This window comes from Camelus bactrianus, chromosome 5 (genome assembly GCF_048773025.1).
Source record: "Camelus bactrianus isolate YW-2024 breed Bactrian camel chromosome 5, ASM4877302v1, whole genome shotgun sequence".
NCBI lineage: Eukaryota > Metazoa > Chordata > Mammalia > Artiodactyla > Camelidae > Camelus > Camelus bactrianus.
The window spans coordinates 35,883,134-35,905,331 of NC_133543.1; the positions used below are offsets into that span (position 1 = coordinate 35,883,134).

At 39.5% G+C, this 22,198-nt stretch overlaps 1 protein-coding gene across 3 annotated transcripts in view; it reads left to right on the forward strand.

The window, feature by feature from the left end:
* LYPD6B (LY6/PLAUR domain containing 6B) overlaps positions 1–22,198 on the forward strand; it is a 175,040-nt gene that overhangs the window by 4,044 nt on the left and 148,798 nt on the right. The window contains exon 2 of one of the 3 annotated variants that reach the window (XM_074363623.1): positions 8,710–8,755. The exons of the other annotated variants lie outside the window; for them this stretch is intronic. The gene's annotated coding sequence lies outside the window, so the exon portion shown is untranslated. The remainder of the gene's footprint in view (positions 1–8,709; positions 8,756–22,198) is intronic. 3 annotated transcript variants of the gene reach the window in all.

The window sequence follows — 22,198 nt, forward strand, 5'->3', positions numbered from 1 at the left end:
TCCAGAATTGTTTAGATTTGGTACTAGGGGAAGAAGGAAGTATGTGGTTAAAAGTGTGGTGATTCATGCTCAGGGTTCATTATTTAAAAGGTGACAGTGTAAATTTTGATGCCTCAGAAAGTTATAACTTTTTTGGGTGTGTGTAAAGAGCCAATTTTATTTGATAGGAAGAAATGGTCTCTTTACTAAAGACGTATATGAAAATTGTCTCCTCAGTTCAAAGAAAATGAATGGTTTTTTAAAACATTTTTTTAGGGCAGTGTAAAGTGTGTCAAAAGTTAACAGAGATCAAAAGCCTACTTCCAGGCTATAATTCGGTGTAAATAAAAATTGGTGAAACGTTGTTTGGACCCATAACTGGAAAAATACACAAATTCAAGTAAAAATTTACAGCATAGAAGTGTTACACAGAGGTAATTTTGATTACCTATTTTTACTGGGTTGTTTGTTTTCTCATTGTTGAGTTTCGAGAGTTCTTTACATAATCTGAATATATGTCCTGTGTTGGAAATGTGATTTTCAAATGAATTCTCTCAGCCTTACCTTTTAATTCCCATAGCAGTGTCTTTCTCAGGGTAAAAAAAAATTTTTTTAAACTTTGCTAAGCCAATTTACCAATCTTTTTATGGATAAGACTTGTTGTTGTATCTAAGGATTCTTTGCCTAGCTAGAAGTCTTGAAAATTTTCTACATTTTCTTCTAGAAGTTTCATAGTTTTATGTTTTACACTTAGGTGTATGATCCATTTTGGGTTAATTTTTATATAAGGTGTAAACTGTGAGTCAAGGAACTTTTTTTTTTCTTTTTGCATGTGGAATTCCAGTTGTTACAGCACCATTTGTTGAAAAGACTATCCTTTCCCTATGGAATTGTCTTGACATTTTTGTAGAAAATCAATTGGCCATAATTACAAGGGTTTATTTCCGGACTCTCAGTTCTGTTCCATTGATCTATGTGCCTGCTTTGTGCCAACACCGTCTTGATACTGTGACTTTATAATAAGTTTTGAAAGCAGGTAGTATAAATCCTCCAACCTCATTCTTTTTCGAAAATTTTATTGCTCTCCTGGTTCCTTTGCCTTCTCACACAAATTGTAGAGTCAGCTTGTCAATATCTACAAAAAAATTCAGCGGAGATTTTGAATGGTATTGCACTGAACCTATAGACTCATTTTGGAAGTACTGACATCTTCACAATATTCAGTATTCTAATCCATGAACACAATGTAGCTTATCTCTCCATTTATTTCTGTTTTGATTTTTTTTAAATCAGCATTTGACAGTTTTCAAGATATAGATCTTCCACGTGTTTTGTTAGATTTATACCTAAGTATTTCATTTTCGGGGTTGCTCTTGTTGCTGGTATATAGAAATACAATTGATTTTTGTGTTTTGCCACTGTATTCTGTTACCTTGCTAAGGTCATTTATTTGTTCTAGGAGGTATATTTGTAGATTCTTTGGGATTTTCTACATAGACAGTCATGTTATCTGTGAATAAAGATAGTTTTATTTCTTATTTTTTCCTTTCCAATCTGGATGCCTTTTATTTCTTTTTCTTGCCTTATTCAGCTGGCTAAGACTTACAGGACAATGTTGGATAGAAGCAGTGAGAGAAAACATCTTTGCCTTGTTTCTTATAATAGGGAAGAAATAATCTTTCACTATGAAGTATGATGTTAGTTGAGGTTTTTCTTGTAGATGCCCCATGAGATTAAGGAATTTCCCTTGTATCTCTAGTTTACCGAGAGTTTTTATTATGGCTGGATTTTGAATTTTGTCGAATGCTTTTTCTCTGTCTTTTGACAGGATCATGCGATTTTTCTTCATCGTTACTGTGGTGAGGTACACTGATTGATTTTCGAATGTTGCATCAGCTTTGTATTCCTGGGATAAACCCCACTTAGTTGTGATGTATTTTTGGAAGAGACTGTGTAGGATTGCTATTCTTCCTTCAGTGTTCGGTAGATTTCACTAGTGAAACCATCTAGACCTAGAATTTTCTTTGATGAAAGGTTTTTAAACTACAAATTTAACTCCTTTAATAGACGTAGGACAATTCAGGTTGCCTGTTTCTTCTTGATAAGTTTTAGAAGTCTATATCTTTTGAGGAATTGGTCTTCTTCACCTAAGTTGTCAAATTTATGGACATAAAATTGTGATATTCTTCTACTACCCATTTAATGTCCTTGGGGTCTGTAGTGATAGTCCCCCTTTCATTCCTGATATTGGTAATTTGTGTCTTCAATCGTTTTCTTATTCAGTCTGTCTAGAAGTTTATCAACTTTATTACTCATTCAAAGATCCATATTTTTGCCTTCATTAATTTTGTTTATTTTTCTGTTTTCAATTTTATTGATTTCTGCTCTTTTTTATTTCCTTATTTCACCTTGCTTTGGGTTTAATTTACACTCCTATTTTTTAAGGGGTAAACTTAAAATATTAATTTGAGATTTCTGTTCTGTTTTCATATAAGCATTTAGTGCTATACATTTCTCTCTAACCACTACTTTAGCTGCATTCCACAATTTTGATATGTGTATCTTCATTTATTTAAAATTAAAATATTTAAAAATTTCTCTTGAGAGTTCCTCTTGACCCATATGTTATTTCAGAGTATGTTGTTTAATTTTCAAATATTTGGAAATTTTCCAGAAGTCTTCCTGGTATTGGTTTCTAGTTTAATTCTCTTACCTTACGGTATAGTTTGCATGATTTCTGTTCTTTTAAATTTGTTCACATTTGTTTTATGGCCCAGAATATGGTTTGTATTGGTGAATGTTGCAGGTGCACTTGAAAAGAATGTGTATTCTGATATTATTGGGTAGAATTTTGTGGAAATAGTAGATCAAGTTGCTTGATAGGGTTGTTCAAGCCTTCTGTGTCTTTACTGATTCTCTGTCTACTTATTTTAACAGTAATAAAGAGGCATGTTAGACTCTCCAGCTACTGTTGTGGATTTTTAAATTTCTTCTTTCAGTTCTGTGACTTTTTGATTCATGTTTTTAACCATCTGTCCTTAATTGGTGTCAACTTTAATAATATAAAGCTAGTTATTTTACCAGCAATAGTGAGTTTCTTCTGGGATAGACAAAGGAATTGCAATTCAGGATATGTGAACTATGGTGGACCATTGGCAAATCCAAAGAACAAAGAAGGGGAACTTGCTTTTATAGGGAAAAGTGGAAAGTTGGGAGCGGCTGTAATAACGAGAGTCTTGTTGCAGGAAGCTGGAATTCCAATGTGTGGCGGCTTCTCATTGGTTAGGCTGCTACAGTCTCTGATTGGTTGGGCTGTTACTGTCTCTGATTGGCTGGGCTGTCCTCCAGCAGACAGAAGTTTTCTTCTTTCTGCTGGATAGTGAAGTAGGAAACATCTTCCTGTTTGGAGTAATTGATGATGCATGGTAGGGTGTGAGAGCTCCCCCTGCAGGCCCGTCTCAATTTCAGTTTTAGCTGGTTTCTTTAATTCCACAGTACATACACATTGAGGATTATGTCTTCTTAGTAGAGTGGTTGGCTTCTCATTATATAATATTCCTCCAAATCCTTGTTAGTATTCCTTTTTCTGGGATCTACTTTGGGTGTAAATACTATAGCTACTCCAATTTTCTTTTGCTTAATGTTTGCATCCATATCTTTTCCTGTTTTTTTTTTTTTAATATTTACTTTTTTCTTAAAAATTGGAGCATAGTCAGTTTACAATGTTGTGTCAATTTCTGGTGCACAGCACAGTGTTTAAGTCATACATATACATACATATATTCCTTTTCATTTTCATTATAGGTCTACTACAAGATATTGAATATAGTTCCCTGTACTATGTAGTAGAAACTTGTCTGTTCTTTATATAGTAGTTAGTATTTGCAAATCTGTAATTCCCAATTTATCCCTTCCCATCCCTTTCCTTGCTTGGTAACCATAAATTTGTTTTCTATGTCTGTGAGTCTGCTTCAGTTTTGTGTCTTTTTAAAAAAATATATATTCCATATGTGAGTGATATCATATAGTGTTTTTCTGTCTCTTTCTGGCTTAGTTCACTTAGAATGACGATCTCCAGGTCCATTCATGTTGCTGCAAATGACATTATTTTATTCTCTTTTTATGGCTGAGTACTATTCCATTGTATAAATATACCACAACTTTTTTATCCAGTCATCTGTTGATGGACATTTAGGTTATTTGCATGTCTTGGCTATTGTAAATAGTGCTGCTGTGAACACTGGGGTGTGTGTCTTTTTGAATTAGAGTTCCCTCCAGATATATGCCCAGGAGTGGGATTGCTGGATCATATGATAGGTCTATTTTTAGTTTTTTGAGGACTCTCAATACTGTTTTCCGTAATGACTGCACCAAAATACATTTCCACCAACAGTGTAGGAGGGTTCCCTTTTCTCCACAGCCTCTCCAGCATTTGTCATTTGTGGACTTTTGAATGATGGCCATTCTGACTGATGTGAGGTGATATCTCATTGTAGTTTTGATTTGCATTTCTCTGATAATTAGTGATATTGAGCATTTTTCATGTGCCTATTGGCCATTTGTATGTCTTCATTGGAGGATTGCTTGTTTAGGTCTTCCTATTTTTTAAATTTTAACTTGTCTATATCTGTATTTAAGGCAGGTTCCTTGTAGACCTCAGATAATTGGGTCTTACTTTTTAATCAATCTGACAATATCTGTCTTTTAATTGATGTGTTAGACTGTTCACATTAACTGTAGTGGTAATATGGTTTAATCAAAAATCTACCATCTTGCTAGCTATTTTCTATTTGTTCCATTTTTTCCCTATTACTTCAGCATTTCTTATGATTCCCTTTTATCTCAAGTTTTTATTTCTGCTTAACATTTGTGGTGATTGCCCTAGAGTTTTTAAAATCTATATGTCTTTAATTAATCAGCTTCGACTTTCAAGTAACATTATACTGTTTCATGTGTAGTCCAAGGACGTTTCAGCAGCACATTCTAAGTCCTTCTCTTCCATTCTTTGTGCTATGGTTGTTGTCATTTTTCCTCTACATGTGCTGTAAACAGAACATTGCTGCTGTTCTTGCTTTAGACCAAGGGTCAGCAAACCTTTTTTTAAATAAAGGCTCAGAAATACTGTAGGCTCTGAGGCCACATATGGTCTCTGCTGCATAGTCTTTTTTTCTTAAACAACACTTAAATATAAAAACCATTCTTATGATAGATAACACTAAAACAGATGGCAGGCATCATTTGGTTTGTAGGCTGTAGTTTGCTGACTCTTGCTTTAAACATCAGTTATCATTTACAGCAATTAAAAATAAGAAAAAGGAGAATTGTTTTTGACTTTCATTTATTCCATTTCCAGGACTCTGCATTTCTTTGTGTAGATTTAGGTTTCTGTCTAGCATCATATTCCTTCTGCCTCTGAAACTGCATTTAGCATTTCTTGTAGTTTTGTGTGCTGTGGCAGTTCTTATTTCTTCTTTGTTTTTGAAAGATGTTTTCACTGGGTATAGGATTCTGGGTTGACAGTTTATCTTTCAGCACTTTAATGTGACTTCATTGTCCTCTTACTTGCATGCCTTCTGACAAGGTGTCTTCTGTCATTCTTATCTTTGTTCCTTTGTATGTAGTGTTTCATCTTCTTCCACTGCATTTGAGATTTTCTTTTTGTCTTTGGTTTTCAGCTGCTTTAATATGATGTGTGTGTGTGCGCACATGCATGCACATGCTTGGTGTTTACCCTCTGTAGTCTTGTGCTCAAAAAGGTTCTTGGTTCTCTGGTTTGGTATCTGTCATTAATTTTTATTTATTTATTTTATTTTTTATTTTTTTTAACTTTTTTTTATTGATTTATAATGTCATTAATTTTTAGAAAATTCTCAGCATTTATTTCTTCTAATATTTCTTCTGCTCTTTTCCTTTTCTTTTCTCCTTTTGAACTTTCAATTACACCTAGGTTAGGATTTTTTTGGTATTATTCCACAGCTGTTGGACACTGTTTTGTTTCATTCTTCTTTTTGTTTCTTCTTGTTTTAGTTGGGATAATTTTTGTCTGCCTTTGTCAAGTTAATTGATTCTTTCCTTTGATGTGTCAAATCTGAGGAATGCCTCTTGAGGGCATTCTTCATTTCTGTTACTGTGTTTAGCCTTTCAAGCATTTCCATTTGATTCTTTTTTATGGTTTCCATCTCTGTGTTCAACTTATACATTTGATATTTCATGTGTCCACCTTTTCTTCTAGGATCTTTTACCGTTAATTATGGTTATTTTAAATTCTGTGTCTGATAGCTTCCCCATCTGTGTCATAGCTGAGTCTGATTCTGTTCATTGCTGTGTCTCTTGTCAATGTTGGTTTTTCTTGCTTTTTGTGTGCTCTGTAATGTTTTGTTGAGACCTGGACATCTTGTGTAGGATATTAGAGACTGAGCTAAATAGTTTTTATGCCTGGAAACGGGAATGCCTTTCGATCTCCACGAGGTCTTCGGCGTTAGGGCGTTGGTCAGTCTGGTCAGGAGCTGACTGGATCTGAGGTCTGTTGTTGGTGTGCGTATCCTCAGTGCAGCACAGACTTCAGATTCCTTTGCTGATGCCTTGAGTTTAGAGCTGGGGCTGGTTTGCTGAAGGGCTTTTCTCATTGTCCGCCTTGGTGTCAGCCTCAGGTCTTCCTTTCGTGCTGTGCCTGAGTGGTCCGGCTCCGTGCTCTTTCAGCTCTCCGGCAATATTCCATTGTTACGTGTTGCTTGGTGCTTGTTAGCCGGTGTCCAGATGCATCTGCCTCCGGTAGACAAATGCTCATGTCTTGTCTTTTCCTGCAGGTGCCTGGTTTCCTCAGATTCTGGACTGCTTTGTTCCCCGTGACCTCAGCTGTTTAATGGATTCAAGAAAGTTATGAACTTGCAGCTTATCTAGCTTTTTATTTATAAGCCTGGGAGTGATGCTCTTCTCAGGTCTATGCCCTGAGCAGAGTCCAGAAGGCTTGATTTGATGTTTTTCCAGCTCTTTCTTTTTTGTGATCCTCATGTAAAGTTCCAGTTCTGTTTTCCTTTCTTCTGTGCTTTATAAAATGTCATTATATAAATCAGTGGTTTGCAGCTCTCACCTGGGGAACATGAAGTAAAATACAAATCTTGGGCCCCAGTGTTTTAACTAATGCACGTTGGGGTCCAGGCATGGGCATCTTTTATGAGCTCCCCAGGTGATGCTGACGTACATCCAGGTTGAGAACCCTCGGTCTGGGTATCACAGCTTTTCCTTTCACAGAAGGGCTATTCCAGTATAAACGACCCAGTGAAACTGCAGCCTGTGTGCATTCACCCCTGTGACTTCGTGGGGTTGTTGCCCTCCTAGCTGTGCTTTCAATGGTAGTTCAGTGGTAGTTGCCTGTGATGTAGACTCACAGTCTCATAGCGTGGGGAGGAAGCTTAGAGTTCTTGTCATTTAACTTTCCACCAATGTGAATATCCTCCAAGACTGTCTATGGTTTTGGTGCTGCTTAAAGTCTTTCAGGGCCTGGACACTCTCTGGCATTCAAAATAACAAACCCCGTTGTGAGACAGTTTTGCTGTTAGGGTGTTCTCCTATTGAATTGAAATGTGTCCTTCTATAACCTATCAAACAATTTGTCTAATTCACAGCCTTGCAAACTGTTTTGAAAGAAATCTGTTTGCATGACCCAGTGCACATGCTTGTGTGCACACACACTCGCACTCAGACAAGCATTTTTACGAAATAGCCATTACTGTAAGTCTTGTACCTCTAAATCGATTTCAACCAATGGGTGGTTTTTTGCAGTATGAAAAATGCTTATCCAGCCCGTCTTCCGCTAGACAGGCTTCAAGAGGTTTCACGACTGCTCTCCTGGCTCCTCAGAGCTTTCTTGTCCCCAGGGTGATGCTTGTTCCTCCGGCTGTGCTGGCTTCCTCGCTGCCTTGGCCAGTGTCACGCACTAGGTGGGTTTCTGTGTGTGGAGTTCTCTGCAAATGAGTGGCCTGGTTCAGAGGCCAGGGCTCTGCAAGTGGGCAGATCCGTCCAGAGTAGAGGAAGGGTCCCTTGGCTTCTTCTAGACACCATTTCTAGTCCTGTGGTCCAAATTCAATGGGATGTACATTGACACCACCTCTTGAAGAACATTGTTGATGACTTTCTCTTTGTGATTTTTATATGTCTTCCACTTTTTTTCATATAAATAACATGTTATCCCAGTCAGCTACATATGCATTTTTAGTTTTCAGGAGACTGTGAACTCCTTAGATGTCAAGAAGAATATTTCATTCTCTTTCTCCATAGTGATCACCGACAACTTCAGTTGTTGAATTAATCTTAGAAAACTGTGTTTCCCGTCAAGAAACTTTGACCTTTTAGCACCATTGCTTTGCTAACAGTTGTGTTACCAGCCTTATCTGTAAGTTACCGAAGGGGCAGTGGGCAAACTGGGAATTTAGATGAACCTGCCACCTTAGTACTCAGGCACAAGACACGGTGGCAGGTGCTGAGGGCCAGGATTTCATAGCCTACAGCCTGTCTGAGGACACAGGCCATGCAAGATGAGTGTCTGTGAGCTGTGTAGTGGGTGTGTGCTCTTAGAGGTCTCAGATGAAAGAAAGGTTAGGAGAGACTTGTCTTGGCCTTTACCGTAAGCATCGGACATACAGATTGCAGGTACTTAGGGGAGGGAGGATTTAGGAGGAGAACACTGTTTTAGTAGTTTCCTAAGTTCTATGAAATCTTTGCTTTCTTTAGGAGTGACTTGGAGCTGAGAGATCCAAAGATCTGAGAGAAACTGTAGGTAAGACAGAGGGAAATCCAATTTAAATTGTTTCTGTAGGAAGGATGAACATCAACAGAGGGTAGCGGGCTCAGCTCCCCCAACCCCCGCCCCACACGTCTGAGCCCTCAAGAGACTCTGACTCCTCTGACGGGTGTAGTTGGGAAGCGACTTCTCGTCATGAAGAAGGTTCAGCTTGCCAGGGGCCGCCTCAGGGCTGATCATTTTAGCTCTGCCTCTTTGTGGCTTCCACCGACTTTCAGAGCAACCATCCATAGCCACTGACCTATTTTGTTCTACTTTCTCTTCTCAGAGGGCCCTTAAACAGATGTATTATTAAGAAACATACATTCTCAGAGTTTGTCACATCTCCCACTCTTCATATATGATCCACTTCACCCGTGAGACAGTCTTCTGAGTAGTATCGTGAAACAGTGACACCATCCACATACTGCATAAAAGCTGGCTGTTGTATCATTGGTGTCTTTTTGAAAACATATCTCATGTATTTTGGGACTATTTTCCTATGGTAGGAAAATAGGGATGGGAGTACATTATGGAAAAAATAGGCGCTGTGTACGTGGTATTTATCCCGCAAGATTGGGGGACCAGAGTTCTTAAGCAACTTCAAGAACGGTTAGAACAAAGATGAGGGCTGTAACCTGGCTGTTCCACACTACAGGGGAGGTATCAGTGTTACCGAGAAATGGGTGTCGTGCGTGTCTTTTAGACTCTAGTGCCGGGATGGTTGTTGATCTCCTGGGAAGAACTGATAAACAGTGGAGGCCTACATAATTCTTTATATGTCTCTTTGTGCCTTGGGAGCCAGGAAACCCAGAGCTAAATGTGAAAATGATTATAGTGATAGTTTTATTTTAAGTTCTAAGGACAAAGTTTTCCTGTCTTAAATCATACAATTTCATCTTTTTAAGAACAGTAACTTGTATTTTTTCCCTGTTACCACAGAGGTACATGTTCACTATAGAAAGTGTGGAAAATAATCGATTACCTCCCCCATCAGATATTTTCCCCCCACATAGTAGTTGACAGTGTTTCCGTTTTAATCATTTTAATTTTTTTCTAAGCAAATGTGTGTATATATTTTTTTCCTACAAAAATCAAATGATACCTTTCAGACTGCATTAAAACTCATTTTCAAAAACGTAACCTTTATAAACACTTTCCATGTTGTTAAATGTTCCTGCATAGCATTATTTTTGATGGCTGGTATAATATTTCACCATAAGGCTGTATCTTGTACTTTTAGCTTGAATTTAGTTTTCTGCTCTTGTCAACAGCTCTGTCATGTACATTCTTTTAGCTAAGTCTCTGAGCACATCCACAATTATTTCCTTAGAATAGGGTTTCAAGAAGTGGCATAATTGCTTAAAGGGGTATAATATTTTTAAGCCTTTAGATACATATTTCCATGTTGTTTTCCAGAAAGCATGAACTGATCACCTGAAGGTTGAGAGTGCCTCTTCCCTAAACCTCTTGCTGGACCAAGATTATTATTTTTAAGATTCTGTATTAGGAGGCAGGACTTCTGGCTGTGGCCAAGTGAGGAGGTTACAAATCCTCTCCTCCAGAAAGCAACTATAAATCTGGACAAAATGAACAGAAACAGCCATTCGCTTACTCTGGTAACCCATCAAAGGCACACATCCATCTGTGAAGTGTGCTCCTGCCCTGTAGGTGCAAAGGTGTTGTCCTTAGCAAGGGAGGACCAGCCCCTTTGCTGCTGAGATCAAAGGAACTCGCTCCATTTGTGGTGTGGGCAATGCTGGCACACAGTGAGATGCCGGCACACAGTGAGTGTTTTTCCAGATCCCTTCTCCCAGTTTATTTCGAATCTTCAAAAAATAAAAACAGCAATATTCTTTTATTATAAACATATTTAATCCAGAAAAAGTGGAAAATAAACATAAAGAGAAGAAAATTAAAAGCACCATGGAGGGGAGGGTAACAGCTCAGTGGTAGAGCGCATGCTTAGCTTGCAGGAGGTCCTGGATTCAATCCCCAGAACCTCCACTAAAAAAGGAAAAAAAAAAAAGCCCCTCGAAGCCCACTTAGTGTGTACTCTTCTAGATCAGCTCATTTCAGTAGCACTTTCTGTGATGATGGACATGCTCTGTGCTGTCCAGTCCAGTCGCCATGGTCCTCATGTGTTTCCTGAGCACTTGCAATGTGGCTAGTGTTGAGAAACTGAATTCTTATGAATTTAAATTTAAATATCCACATTGGCTAGTGGCTATAGTGTTAGGCAGCCTAGTTCTATTATTTCCGTAATATGGAGGCATGGATGCATATGTATGTAGTTAAAAAAAATTAGGATCATACTGCATGTTGTGTTTTGTATCCTCTTTTTCTCTGGCTAACAGTGTATCATAAACATAATTTTAATAGGTGGCTCATATTAAACTGAATGAATGTACCATAATCGGTTTAACAAAATCTTTGTTGTGCCTTCAGGGTATTTCCAATAATTTGCTATTATAAACAACCCTGCAGATAATCTTTATAGCTAAAGTTGTGACATTCATAATTATTGATGAAGGATAAGCTCTTTGAGTTTGAATTCTTAGGAAAAAATCTGTTACCCCTTTTCCATACCTCTCTTCCAAGAAGTTCTATTGGTAAACATTTTCAACAGCAGTACAGGAAACTATCTCTCCATCATTACTGCTAATTTTCAATTGAGATAAATACACATGCCATAAAATTCACCCTTTTAAAGTATGCAATTCAGTGTTTTTTAGTATATTCATAAAGTTGTGCAACCATCACCACTATCTAATTCCGGAATGTTTTCATGACTCCACAAAGACATCACATACCCATGAACAATCACGCCCCATTCCCCGCTTCCCTCAGCCCCCAGCAATCTCTATAATCTACTCTCTGTCACATGGATTTGCCTGTTCTGGACATTTCATATAAACGGAATCATTCTGTATCCAGCCTTTTGTGTCTAGCTTCCTTAGCATAATGTTTTCAAGATTTAAGGTTCATAAACCAGCACCTCATTCCTTCTTACAGCTGAAAGATATTCTGTTGTATGGATATACCATATTCTGTGTATCCATGCATTTAGATGGAGATTTGGGTTGTTTTTGTTTTACTTTTATGAAGTATGCTTCTATGAACATTCATGTACAAGTTTTTGTGTGGACATATGTTTTCATTTCTCTTGGGTACATACCTAAGAGTGGAATTGCTGAATCATATGGTAACTCTATGCCTAACTTTTAAAGGAACTACCAAACTGTATCCAAAACAGCTGTATCATTTTACGTTCCTACCAGCAATGTGTGAGGGTTCCAATTTTTCCACATCCTCACCTGTACTTTTATTGTCCATCTTTTTGCTTATATCCATCTTAGTGGCATGTAGTAGTATCTCTTTGTAGTTTCAATTTGATTTTTCTAGTAACTAATGATGCTGAGTATTTTTCATGTGCTTATTGGCTATTTGTGCATCTTCTTTGGAGAACCATCTGTTCAAATCCTTGCTAATTTTTAATTGGATTACTTGTCTTTTTATTGTACAGTTGTAAGAGTTCTTGTATGTTCTGGATATTAGACCCTTTTCGGACGTACGATTTATAGATACTTTCTCTCATTCTTTTTTTTTGTTGTTGTTGGAGGGGGAAGTAATTAGGTTTGTTTGTTTGTTTGTTTATTTATTTATTTATTTTTTGTAGCTCTATTTTGTTTTTTTGTTAAACATTTTTTATTGATTTATAATCATTTTACAATGTTGTGTCAAATTCCAGTGTTCAGCACAGTTTTTCAGTTATACATTAACATATTACTTATTTATTTTTCAAGGAGGTACTGGAGGTACTGGGGATTGAACCCAGGACCTCCTGCATTATAAGCATGTGCTCTGCCACTTGAGCTATACCCTCGCCGCTCCCCCCCATTTTCTCTCATTCTGTAGATGGTTTTTTCACTTCTTTGATAATATCTTTTGAAACATAAACTTTTTTTTTTCTTTTTGGTTCTTTTATTTTCTATATATGAAGTCCCAACCAGTAGGATCCTTTTTTTTTTCTTTTTAACATTTTTTATTGAGTTATAGTCATTTTACAATGTTCTGTCAGATTCCAGTGTAGAGCACAATTTTTCAGTTATACATGAACATACGTATATTCATTGTTACATTTTTTTTGCTGTGAGCTACCACAAGATCTTGTATATATTTTCCCTGTGCTATACAGTATAATCTTGTTTATCTATTCTGCATATGCCTGTCAGTATCTACAAATTTTGAAATCTCAGTCTATCCCTTCCCACCCCCCACCCCCTTGGCAACCACAAGTTTGTATTCTATGTCTGAGTCTGTTTCTGTTTTGTATTTATGTTCTTTTTTTTTGTTTTTTTTTTCTCGTTTTTTTTTAGATTCCACATATGAGTGATCTCATATGGTATTTTTCTTTCTCTTTCTGGCTTACTTCACTTAGAATGACATTCTCCAGGGACATCCATGTTGTTGCAAATGGCGTTATGTTGTCATTTTTTATGGCTGAATAGTATTCCATTGTATAAATATACCACATCTTCTTTATCCAGTCATCTGTTGATGGATATTTAGGCTGTTTCCATGTCTTGGCTATTGTAAGTAGTGCTGCTATGAACATTGGAGTGCAGGTGTCATCCTGAAGTAGGGTTCCTTCTGGATATATGCCCAGGAGCGGGATTCCTGGGTCATACGGTAAGTCTGTTCCTAGTCTTTTGAGGAATCTCCATACACTGTTTTCCACAGTGGCTGCACCAAACTGCATTCCCACCAGCAGTGTAGGAGGTTCCCTTTTCTCCACAGCCTCTCCAGCATTTGTCATTTGTGGATTTTTGAATGATGGCCATTCTGACTGGTGTGAGGTGATACCTCATTGTAGTTTTGATTTGCATTTCTCTGATAATCAGTGATACTGAGCATTTTTTCATGTGCCTATTGATCATTTGTATGTCTTCCTTGGAGAATTGCTTGTTTAGGTCTTCTGCCCGTTTTTGGATTGGGTTGTTTTTTTCTTATTAAGTCATGTGAGCTGTTTATATATTCTGGAGATCAAGCCTTTGTTGGTGAAACATAAAAGTTTTAATTTTGATAACATCCTATTTTTTTCAGTTGTGCTTTTGGTGTCATATCTAAGAAGCCATTGCCTAATCCAAGGTCAAAAATTTACTTCTAAAAGTTTTATGGTTTTAGTTCTTCCTTTTAGATATTTGATCTATTTTGAGTTAACTTTTGTATATTGTGTGAATTAGGGATTTGGATTTATTCTTTTGCATGTAACCATGCAGTTGTCCCAGCACCATTTGTTGGAAAGAATATTCTTTCCCCTGTAGATTTGTCATAGCACTGTTGCAAAAATCAACTGCCCATGAATATATGCAACTACTTCTGTTCTCTCAATTCTGTTCCCTTGATCTCTTATGCCAAATTTATGCCAGTACCACACAATCTTATTGATTTTTTTTTTTGTAGTAGTTTTGAATTCTGTAAGTGTCAGTCTTCTGACTTTGTTCTGTTTTCCCCCCAAGATTGCTTTGGCTAGTCTGCCATATAAATTTTAGGATTAGTTTGTTAATTTTTGTAAAAAAGCCAGATAGGATTTTGATATGGATTACATTGAATCTGTAGATCAGTTTGAAGATTATTGCATTTTAACAATATTGTCTTCCATTCATGAACACAGGATGTTTTTGCAGTTGTTAGGTCTTCTTTAATTTCTTTCAAAGATATTTGGTAATTTTCAGTGTCCAAGTATTACACTTTTTTTGTTAAATTTATTATAGATCATTTTATTCTTTCTGCTGCAGTGTACATGAAATCGTCTGAAGTTCATTTTTGGATTGTCTGTTGGTACTGCATAGAAATACAATTGATTCTTGTATTTTGGTTGTGTGTCCTGAAACCTTGCTGAACTCACTGATTGGCTCTAATAGTTTTTAGGTGAATGTATTAGTAGTTGCTATATACAAGATCATCTAAAAATAGAGGTAGTTTAACTTCTTTCTTTCCAGTGAGGATACTGTTCTTTTTCTTGCCTAATTGCCTTGGCTAGAAGCGACAGTACAATGTTGAATAGAAGAGATAGGAGCAGCCTTCCTTGTCTTGTTCCTAATGTTCCTGGTTGATGAGATGGCCAGGGTTATTTATGCTGTTTTTTGATGACTGTCTTTATAGTCTAAGAATCTGAGTGTTGGGGCAGGAGTTGCTGCTTTGGTTTTTTTCTAGGGAAGGAGGAATAATAAACAGTCAAACAATAAAATAAAAAAATAAGAATTCCTTTGTTCTATGCATTGGGAGGCTTGGCTTAGTATTAGAAAAGAAGTATTTTAATTGAGGAATCTATTCATGTAACATTTAGGTGCCAAGGAGTTTGATTAATGCTTTCTAATACATAAGCATTCATTATTTAAAGATAAAACTTAAATTGTCCCTACTAATTTTTCCATCCTGCCTTCCACAACTTTGATTTCCCACTCTCTGTTTCAGGTATCGTACTGGGATTACAGAGATGAGTTAAACACAGACTATGTCCTCGGGGTGCTTGTGGAAAAGTCTTTTGGGGGAGACAGGAAACAGGAAGTTTAATATTCTGGCAAGTGGTTTCCATCAAAGTGTAACATGTCAGAAGATGTGGGCTTCACCCTTGGAGTTTTTGCATCTGTTTGCTGATGGAACATCCACTTTCTACACCATAGAATCAAAGAGTTTTAGGACTGGAGGCTTAGGAAGCCTTTATCCAGCCCCACATTTTTCCATAGAATCATTCTCTTACCTTTTCCAACAATTCCTGTTGTTTATCATCAGCAGCTCTTCTTTCTCTGAAATGTTTTATCACACACACACAGAGATACACAGATAACACACACGGATGTACATGCACAGTATTTTCCGTAGAGAGGCAATCCACGTTCAGTCCACTTCCTGGCTCCGTTTGTTGCGTCTGGTTGGGGTAATATAACACCGTCCCCCAGGTCCCTGTTCAGTGTAACTTGTCTAGGATTCCTTCTTGACCTTGCCCTTGAAGGTTGCTCAGCATTGTCTTTCTGATAGGTGCTTATGACGTGGAACTGACAAGGACAGGACGTTATCCGACTCCAAATCTGAGTGACCCTGAAGGCTGTGGGAGGCTTCCTGTTCTGTTTAATTGTACATTCAACTTTCTTTGTAAAGAGCATACTCGATCCAATTTAAACTTGTCAATTCAGAGGATTAACTAGGATGCATATGAAGTCATACCTGTGTGCTCACTGTAAAGTCATCTTTCTAGAAAAGAGGAAAAGTGGTATTAACAAAATCAATTAAATAGATACGCATGTTAAAAATGTTTACAGAGGCTTGTTTTTAATAAGTCAATTCAGAACTGGATGATACATGCGTTTTTAGTTTTTACTTTGCTATTTAAAAGAAATGCTCTTTATTCTAGCTTTACTATATATTATTTATTATTACAGTTAAAATAACACCAGGTTACTTTTTATCATTCCGCTGGTAAAATGGAATGTGAACCTTATGGTCTTAGGATACAAAAGGAAATGAATTGTCCCTGCAAACCTTTCAAGTTTAATTAACTTTTAGACTAATACGAAGTTCTAGTTTCCTTTTTTCTTTTTTATTACAATGTGTTTTTTCTCTTGATTATGTGAGGGGTGAGATAAGGATTCAGAAGTGCTTTCTGGTTCACGCTGTTTATTGCGTGTGATACAGCAGCCAGTTCCATCAAAAGAGAAATAGGGAAATAACTACTGTATTTGTGCCTCGTAAGCAGTTTGTAAAGTCCCCTCCAGCCCCTACGATTAAATGTTGGCTTCTCTCCTTGCAGGCTTCTAAAATGGAATTAAAAAGTGGAGGGAACAGCATTTTAAAACCAAGCACATATATTGTATAGGAACAAACCCAGCCAATTGAGGACTCACAGCATTGCAGGCAGTCATTTGATTCAGTGCTGTAAGAAATGTAACAGAGAAGGAAAGAGGATGGCAAAAGGGAGCCTGAGAAAGTTCCAGGTCATTGAAAGCGTCTGATGATTTGCCCTTGTTGGGGTTGGTTGGGGTGGGGAGTGGAGGGGAGGGGTTGCTGGAAAGTGGAGCTTTCCCTCCTGTCTGTGGTAAATGCATCCATAAAACACATTGTCACTAAGTTACCCTTAACCTCAGTCTAAGCCGGAGAGTGCCTGGAACTTGTTAATGGGGAGGGTGGGGTGGAGGGCTTGAAGAGCCATTCCTAGTTAAGGGGGTGGCTCCCTGTAGAGGAAAGAGTATTTGGACTGGCAGTCAGGAACCTGAGTCTTGTTCTTGGTCCTTCTGCCTTCTGTGTGACCTTGAACGAGTGACCTTGCCCTCCCTGAGCTGTGGTTCCCATACTGTAAAATGCAGACTTGGACTAAGTCCATGATTTCCAAGCCAAATTCCCAAGCCTCCATCAGGCCATCTCAGAGGTTCACCTTGTATCACCAGTTGGGGTTCCTGGCCCCTGCCTGCGGGAGGGAACAGCTTCAGTGTCCTCTCTTGTGTTTATGCTTCTGCAAACTGTTGTTTAAACACAACAGGCACTGGAGAGTGAGATCTGTTAGGTGGCTTGGTCTCAGAGATCTTCTGGTTCTCACATCCCAGCTGTCTACAGCGCTGACATCCCATCCAGACTGAATGTGAAGGGACCGTCATCCTGGCCTCTCCTCATCTTTGTCAGGAAACACCAGGGACTTTAGCCACAGAAACACAGCTCACGAGTGCACATGAAGCTGCAGTGGGGCAAGGAGTCTGTGTTCGTGGGGTTTCAGTCTCTGACTCCCGGAACAGACCATTTCACCCTTCCTGGGTGTGGTTTCCCCTTTGCTCCAAGCTTGGATCCCGGCTTTTGGAAGTGGTCTGGAACCCGTGTGATTTTGAGGGCAGCTGTAGCCACCCTCTCGTGGCCCTAGTCAGCTTCCCACGGGTGCTGTCAGGTTGCCCCGCCCTGAACCTTTCCCGGGTGTCCCTGAGGTTAAGACAGTAATAACCACCTGTCAGCTGCAAGTCGGGATGCTGAGCGCGGGGCCGCGCCCAAGAGTCGCTTGCTAGTTGGTGTTAAGTAAGCTTTTTCTTCCCATGTCAGGTCGTTACTTACCTGGTCCCTGTCTTGGGAGTCGTTTCCTTTCACTCCTAAATAATGCGCCTTCCTAAACCACAAACGTCCCTCTGTCTGTTTTGAAGTCATGCTGCGTATACTCTTGTGTTGCCAGGACTGAACATTCAGGGAGTGGCCTTCAATTTCCCTGCTGTGTCAAGCAGATGTAGTGTCTTTTGTTACTTGTCCCAAGACGCCCTGGTGAACACAGAAGCCTGTGAAGAAAGGATGGGCAGAGGAAGCTGTCATGAAAGAACTATTTTAATTGAAGAATATATAGCTGGAGACCCAGGGGTGTTGAGCCGTTTAATTAACGTTTATTAGAAATGAAGACTTGCTGCTTCAAAATGAAGATGCAAACCTGTCTCCATATCCGTTTCTTTCTCACGTTGTTGTTACTTTCCCCTGCTTCTTCTTCTTTTTTTTTAAAATGTATTTTTATTGAAGTATAGTCAGTTTACAATGTTGTGTCAATTTCTTGTGTAAAGCTTCTGTCATATAGGAACATACATATATTTCTTTTCATATTCTTATTAACTGTAAGTTACTACAAGATATTGAATATAGTTCCCTGTACTATAAACTATAAACTTGTTGTTTGTCTGTTTTATACATAGTAGGTAGTACCTGCAAATCTCAAACTCCCAGTTTACCCCTTCCCATCCCCTTCCCCACCCTGGTAACTGTAAGTTTGCTTTCTATGTCTGTGAGTCTGTTCCTGTTTTGTAAATAAATTTGTTTTGTATTTTTTTTTCAGATTCTACAAATATGTGATATCATATGGTATTTTTCTTTCTCTTTCTGGCTTACTTCATTTAGGATGACATTCTCCAGGTCCATCCATGTTGCTGCAAATGGCATTATTTTATTCTTTTTAATGGCTGAGTAGTATTCCATTGTATAAATATACCCCAACTTCTTTATCCAGTCATCTGTTGATGGACATTTAGGTTGTTTCCAAGTCTTGACTATTGTAAATAGTGCTGCTCTGACATTGGGGTGCATGTATCTTTTTGAATTAAGGTTCTCTCTGGATGTATACCCAGGAGTGGGAATGGAAGAAAATATTTGCAAAAGATGAGACTGACAGGGCTTAATTTCCAGAAAATATAAGCAGCTCATATGACTTAATAAGAAAAAAAAACCCAATCCAAAAATAGGCAGAAGACCTAAACAAGCAGTTCTCCAAAGAAGACATACAAAAAAAAAAAATGCTCAATATCACTAATTATCAGAGAAATGCAAATCAGACTCCAATGAGGTATCACCTCACACCAGTTAGAATGGCCATCATTCAAAAGTCCACAAACAATAAATGCTGGAGAGGCTGTGGAGAAAAGGGAACCCTGCTACACTGCTGGTAGGAATGTAGTTTGGTGTAGCCATTATGGAAAGCAGTATGGAGATTCCTCAGAAGACTAAAAATAGGCTTACCATATGATCCAGCAACCCCTTCTTCTTAATTGAGCAGACTTTCCTTGAATTCCCATGATAAGACCAGGCACCTTGCCAAGCACTGGGCTGACAGAGATGAATAAGACCAGGCCGTGCCCTCAAGGGGTGTGTGGCTGGCTCAGGAAAGAGCTAAGCAGTGAGAGCCCCAAGTGGTCAGTGCACTTTCCAGAAGTTCCTGGAAGTGGGGGGACCCTCAGGGTAAGCAGCCACTTGCCCCTGGCTGGGGACAGGAAGTTCCTGCAGAAGATTCCCTGGGGCCTGTATCCTGGAGGATGACCTGGACGTGCCCCAGAGAGGAGGGGAGGGAGTGGGTCGGTTTGGTAAACTGTAGGAGCTCAGAGTGGCTGGAGCCAGCCTTGAGGGAGAGTGAGGAGGGAGCAGGAGCCTGGCAACAAGCAGTCATCAGGCTGGGAAGGACCTTGAGTATTTTCAGTTGTGCTTGTCAGTTTGGGTTTTGCCCCGAGGGTATGGGAACCTACAGCAGAGTTTGGGGCTGGTTGAGCTAGGAGACGTGCAAGGCTGTTGAGTGTAGAAGTGGTAAGGAGGGGCTCTGGAGTTAGGGGATTGGGGTTTGAATTCTGCCTTCACTGCCTTCCAGCTGTGGGTAGGTTAATTAACTGTGTCTCTGTTGCCTCATCTTTAAAATAGGGATGCAAACCCTTTTTGTCTTAAAGGGTCCTTGTGAGCCATAAACAGTCACCTATGGCTCTTAGAAAAAATGGGCCCATGGTAAGAACTTACTGGAATTTAGTTACCACATTTTGGGCAAGGGGGCATATCGTATTTTCCATGTGCAGTCTCCTTAGACTGTGTGTCAGTTAGCTGTTGGCGTAATAATGCTGGGTAAAAAAATGCTCTAAAACTCAGCAGCCTACAACAGTGATTTATTATTATTGCAGTTGCTGGTTGGTGCTAGGCTTGGCAGCTCACACTGGACTTAACCGAGCAGCCGAGCTTCAAGCTGTGGCCCTGGCTGGGCGCACGAGTTGGGTTCATGTCTGCCCCACGTGGGCTCCAGACTGAGGGTGGCAGCCATCCCGGGGCAGCTCTGCCAAGGCTGTGGTGGTGCCGGGAGGGGAATGAGGAAACCTGCAAGGCTTCTTAAGGCCTAGGCTCCCTGCAGGCAGAGCAAGTCACAGGCAAGCAAGCCCAGGGTCGAGGAGTTGGGGGGGGTGGGGTGGGCAGATCTGTAGGGGGCGATTCTGATCCCCATTAGTGGGAGGAGCTGCAAAGTCTCCCGGTAAAGTCGATGAACACAGGGAGGGGTGACGGGTTGGGGCCACGAGTGAGGTTCCATGGGCTGCACTGCTATTTCGTACAACTGCAACTTCTGCAAAGGAGTTTCCGTGAGGGGCAAAGCCGACACTCACCTGGACAAGCCTGAACCCAGGAGCCTGGCTTCAGTTAGGGCCTTTCCTGCATTGGCCCCAGCACTGTCCTTTAGGCTTTGCAAGTGCATTCTTTCTCCTGCCTGTCAGAGTCTTTGGGAGAGACTGCACATTTGAGGGGAAAATGTACTGGTGTGGATCTGAGTCTGTGAAGTGGGGATGATCATAGCCTCTAACAATACTGGAAAGCCTGGAGAGGAGTGGAGGTGTTTGTGCAGGAATGAAATGCCCTGTAGCCTCTTTCTCAGACTCACCAGCTGCAGTGACATCCTTGAACATGTTAGCAGATGTGAGCTCTATGCTAAGACTCACTGTTTAAATCCAAGAATAAAGTATCTTTGCTTACATGTGTTTTTAGATACCCTTCTCCCAGGATAGTTGAAAAGACTTGCATTTTTTTCTGGGCTCCCTGGTATTTGTAGTCTAGTCGCTGGGCACCTCCTGTGAGGCTGCCTGGCTCTCCAGTGATCAACCCGAGGCAAATGCTGGGACCCAGGCAAGGGAGGGGCAGCCTGGTTAGTATTTATTAGTATGTAACTCGACCTCCTGTTCTCCCAGCCTCCTCGGGGCTTGGGAGTAGGATAGGGCCAGTGATGGGAGGAGGCGAATACGACTGCTTTGCCAACATGAAAGGTTATCGCTCTCCTCTTCCCTGGCCTCCTTATGCTGCATGACAAACACATCCATTCTTCTCCGATAGAAAAGAGAGAAACAGGGGCAGGGAGGACATTCTTAGAGGCTAGACTTTTCTATTTTATGTATGGGACTATATTGTGAAATTAAATATCACATTTCTTAACATGCTAGTTACTTATGAGATGAAAAAATTAAGCAAGATCTCTAAATTTACACTTAAGTATAATCTTAATTTGAGCAGTTTTTTTCAGAGGTGGGGAGGAAATAGATTCTGGAATTTTTTTGGCAACAGAAACAACACTGGAAATAACAAGTGAAACATTTAGCAGCGTGATTGGCATATAGAAATAAGATGCTCAGTAAATTGTGGCATTGGTGGCGATGGTGATGGTGCCCTCTCTGGTCCGTTTATCGGTGGAGGGGATTAGAAGCAGAGAGTCCCGGATACTGGTGATGCTGAGCAGCTTTTCATGTTCCTGTTGGCCATCTGCATTTCCTCTTTTGAAAAAATGCCTGTTTAGTTCTTCTGCCCATATGTTAAATGGTTTTTTTTGTTTGTTTGTTTGCGTGCTTTTTAATTGAAGTACAGTTGATTCAAAATGTTTTATTACTTTCCGGTGTGCAGTGTGGTTGGCCTTAGATGGCATTATGCTAAGTGAAATGAGTCAGAGAAAGACAAATACTGTAAGATATCTCTTACATGTGGAATCTAAGGAAAATACAACAAACTAGTGAATATAACAGAAAAGAAACAGACTCACAGATGTAGAGAAGGAACTAGTGGTCACCAGTGGGGAGAGGGAAGGGGGAGGGGCAAGATGGAGGTGGAGGATGAACAGGTACAAACTACCAGGTATAAAATGAG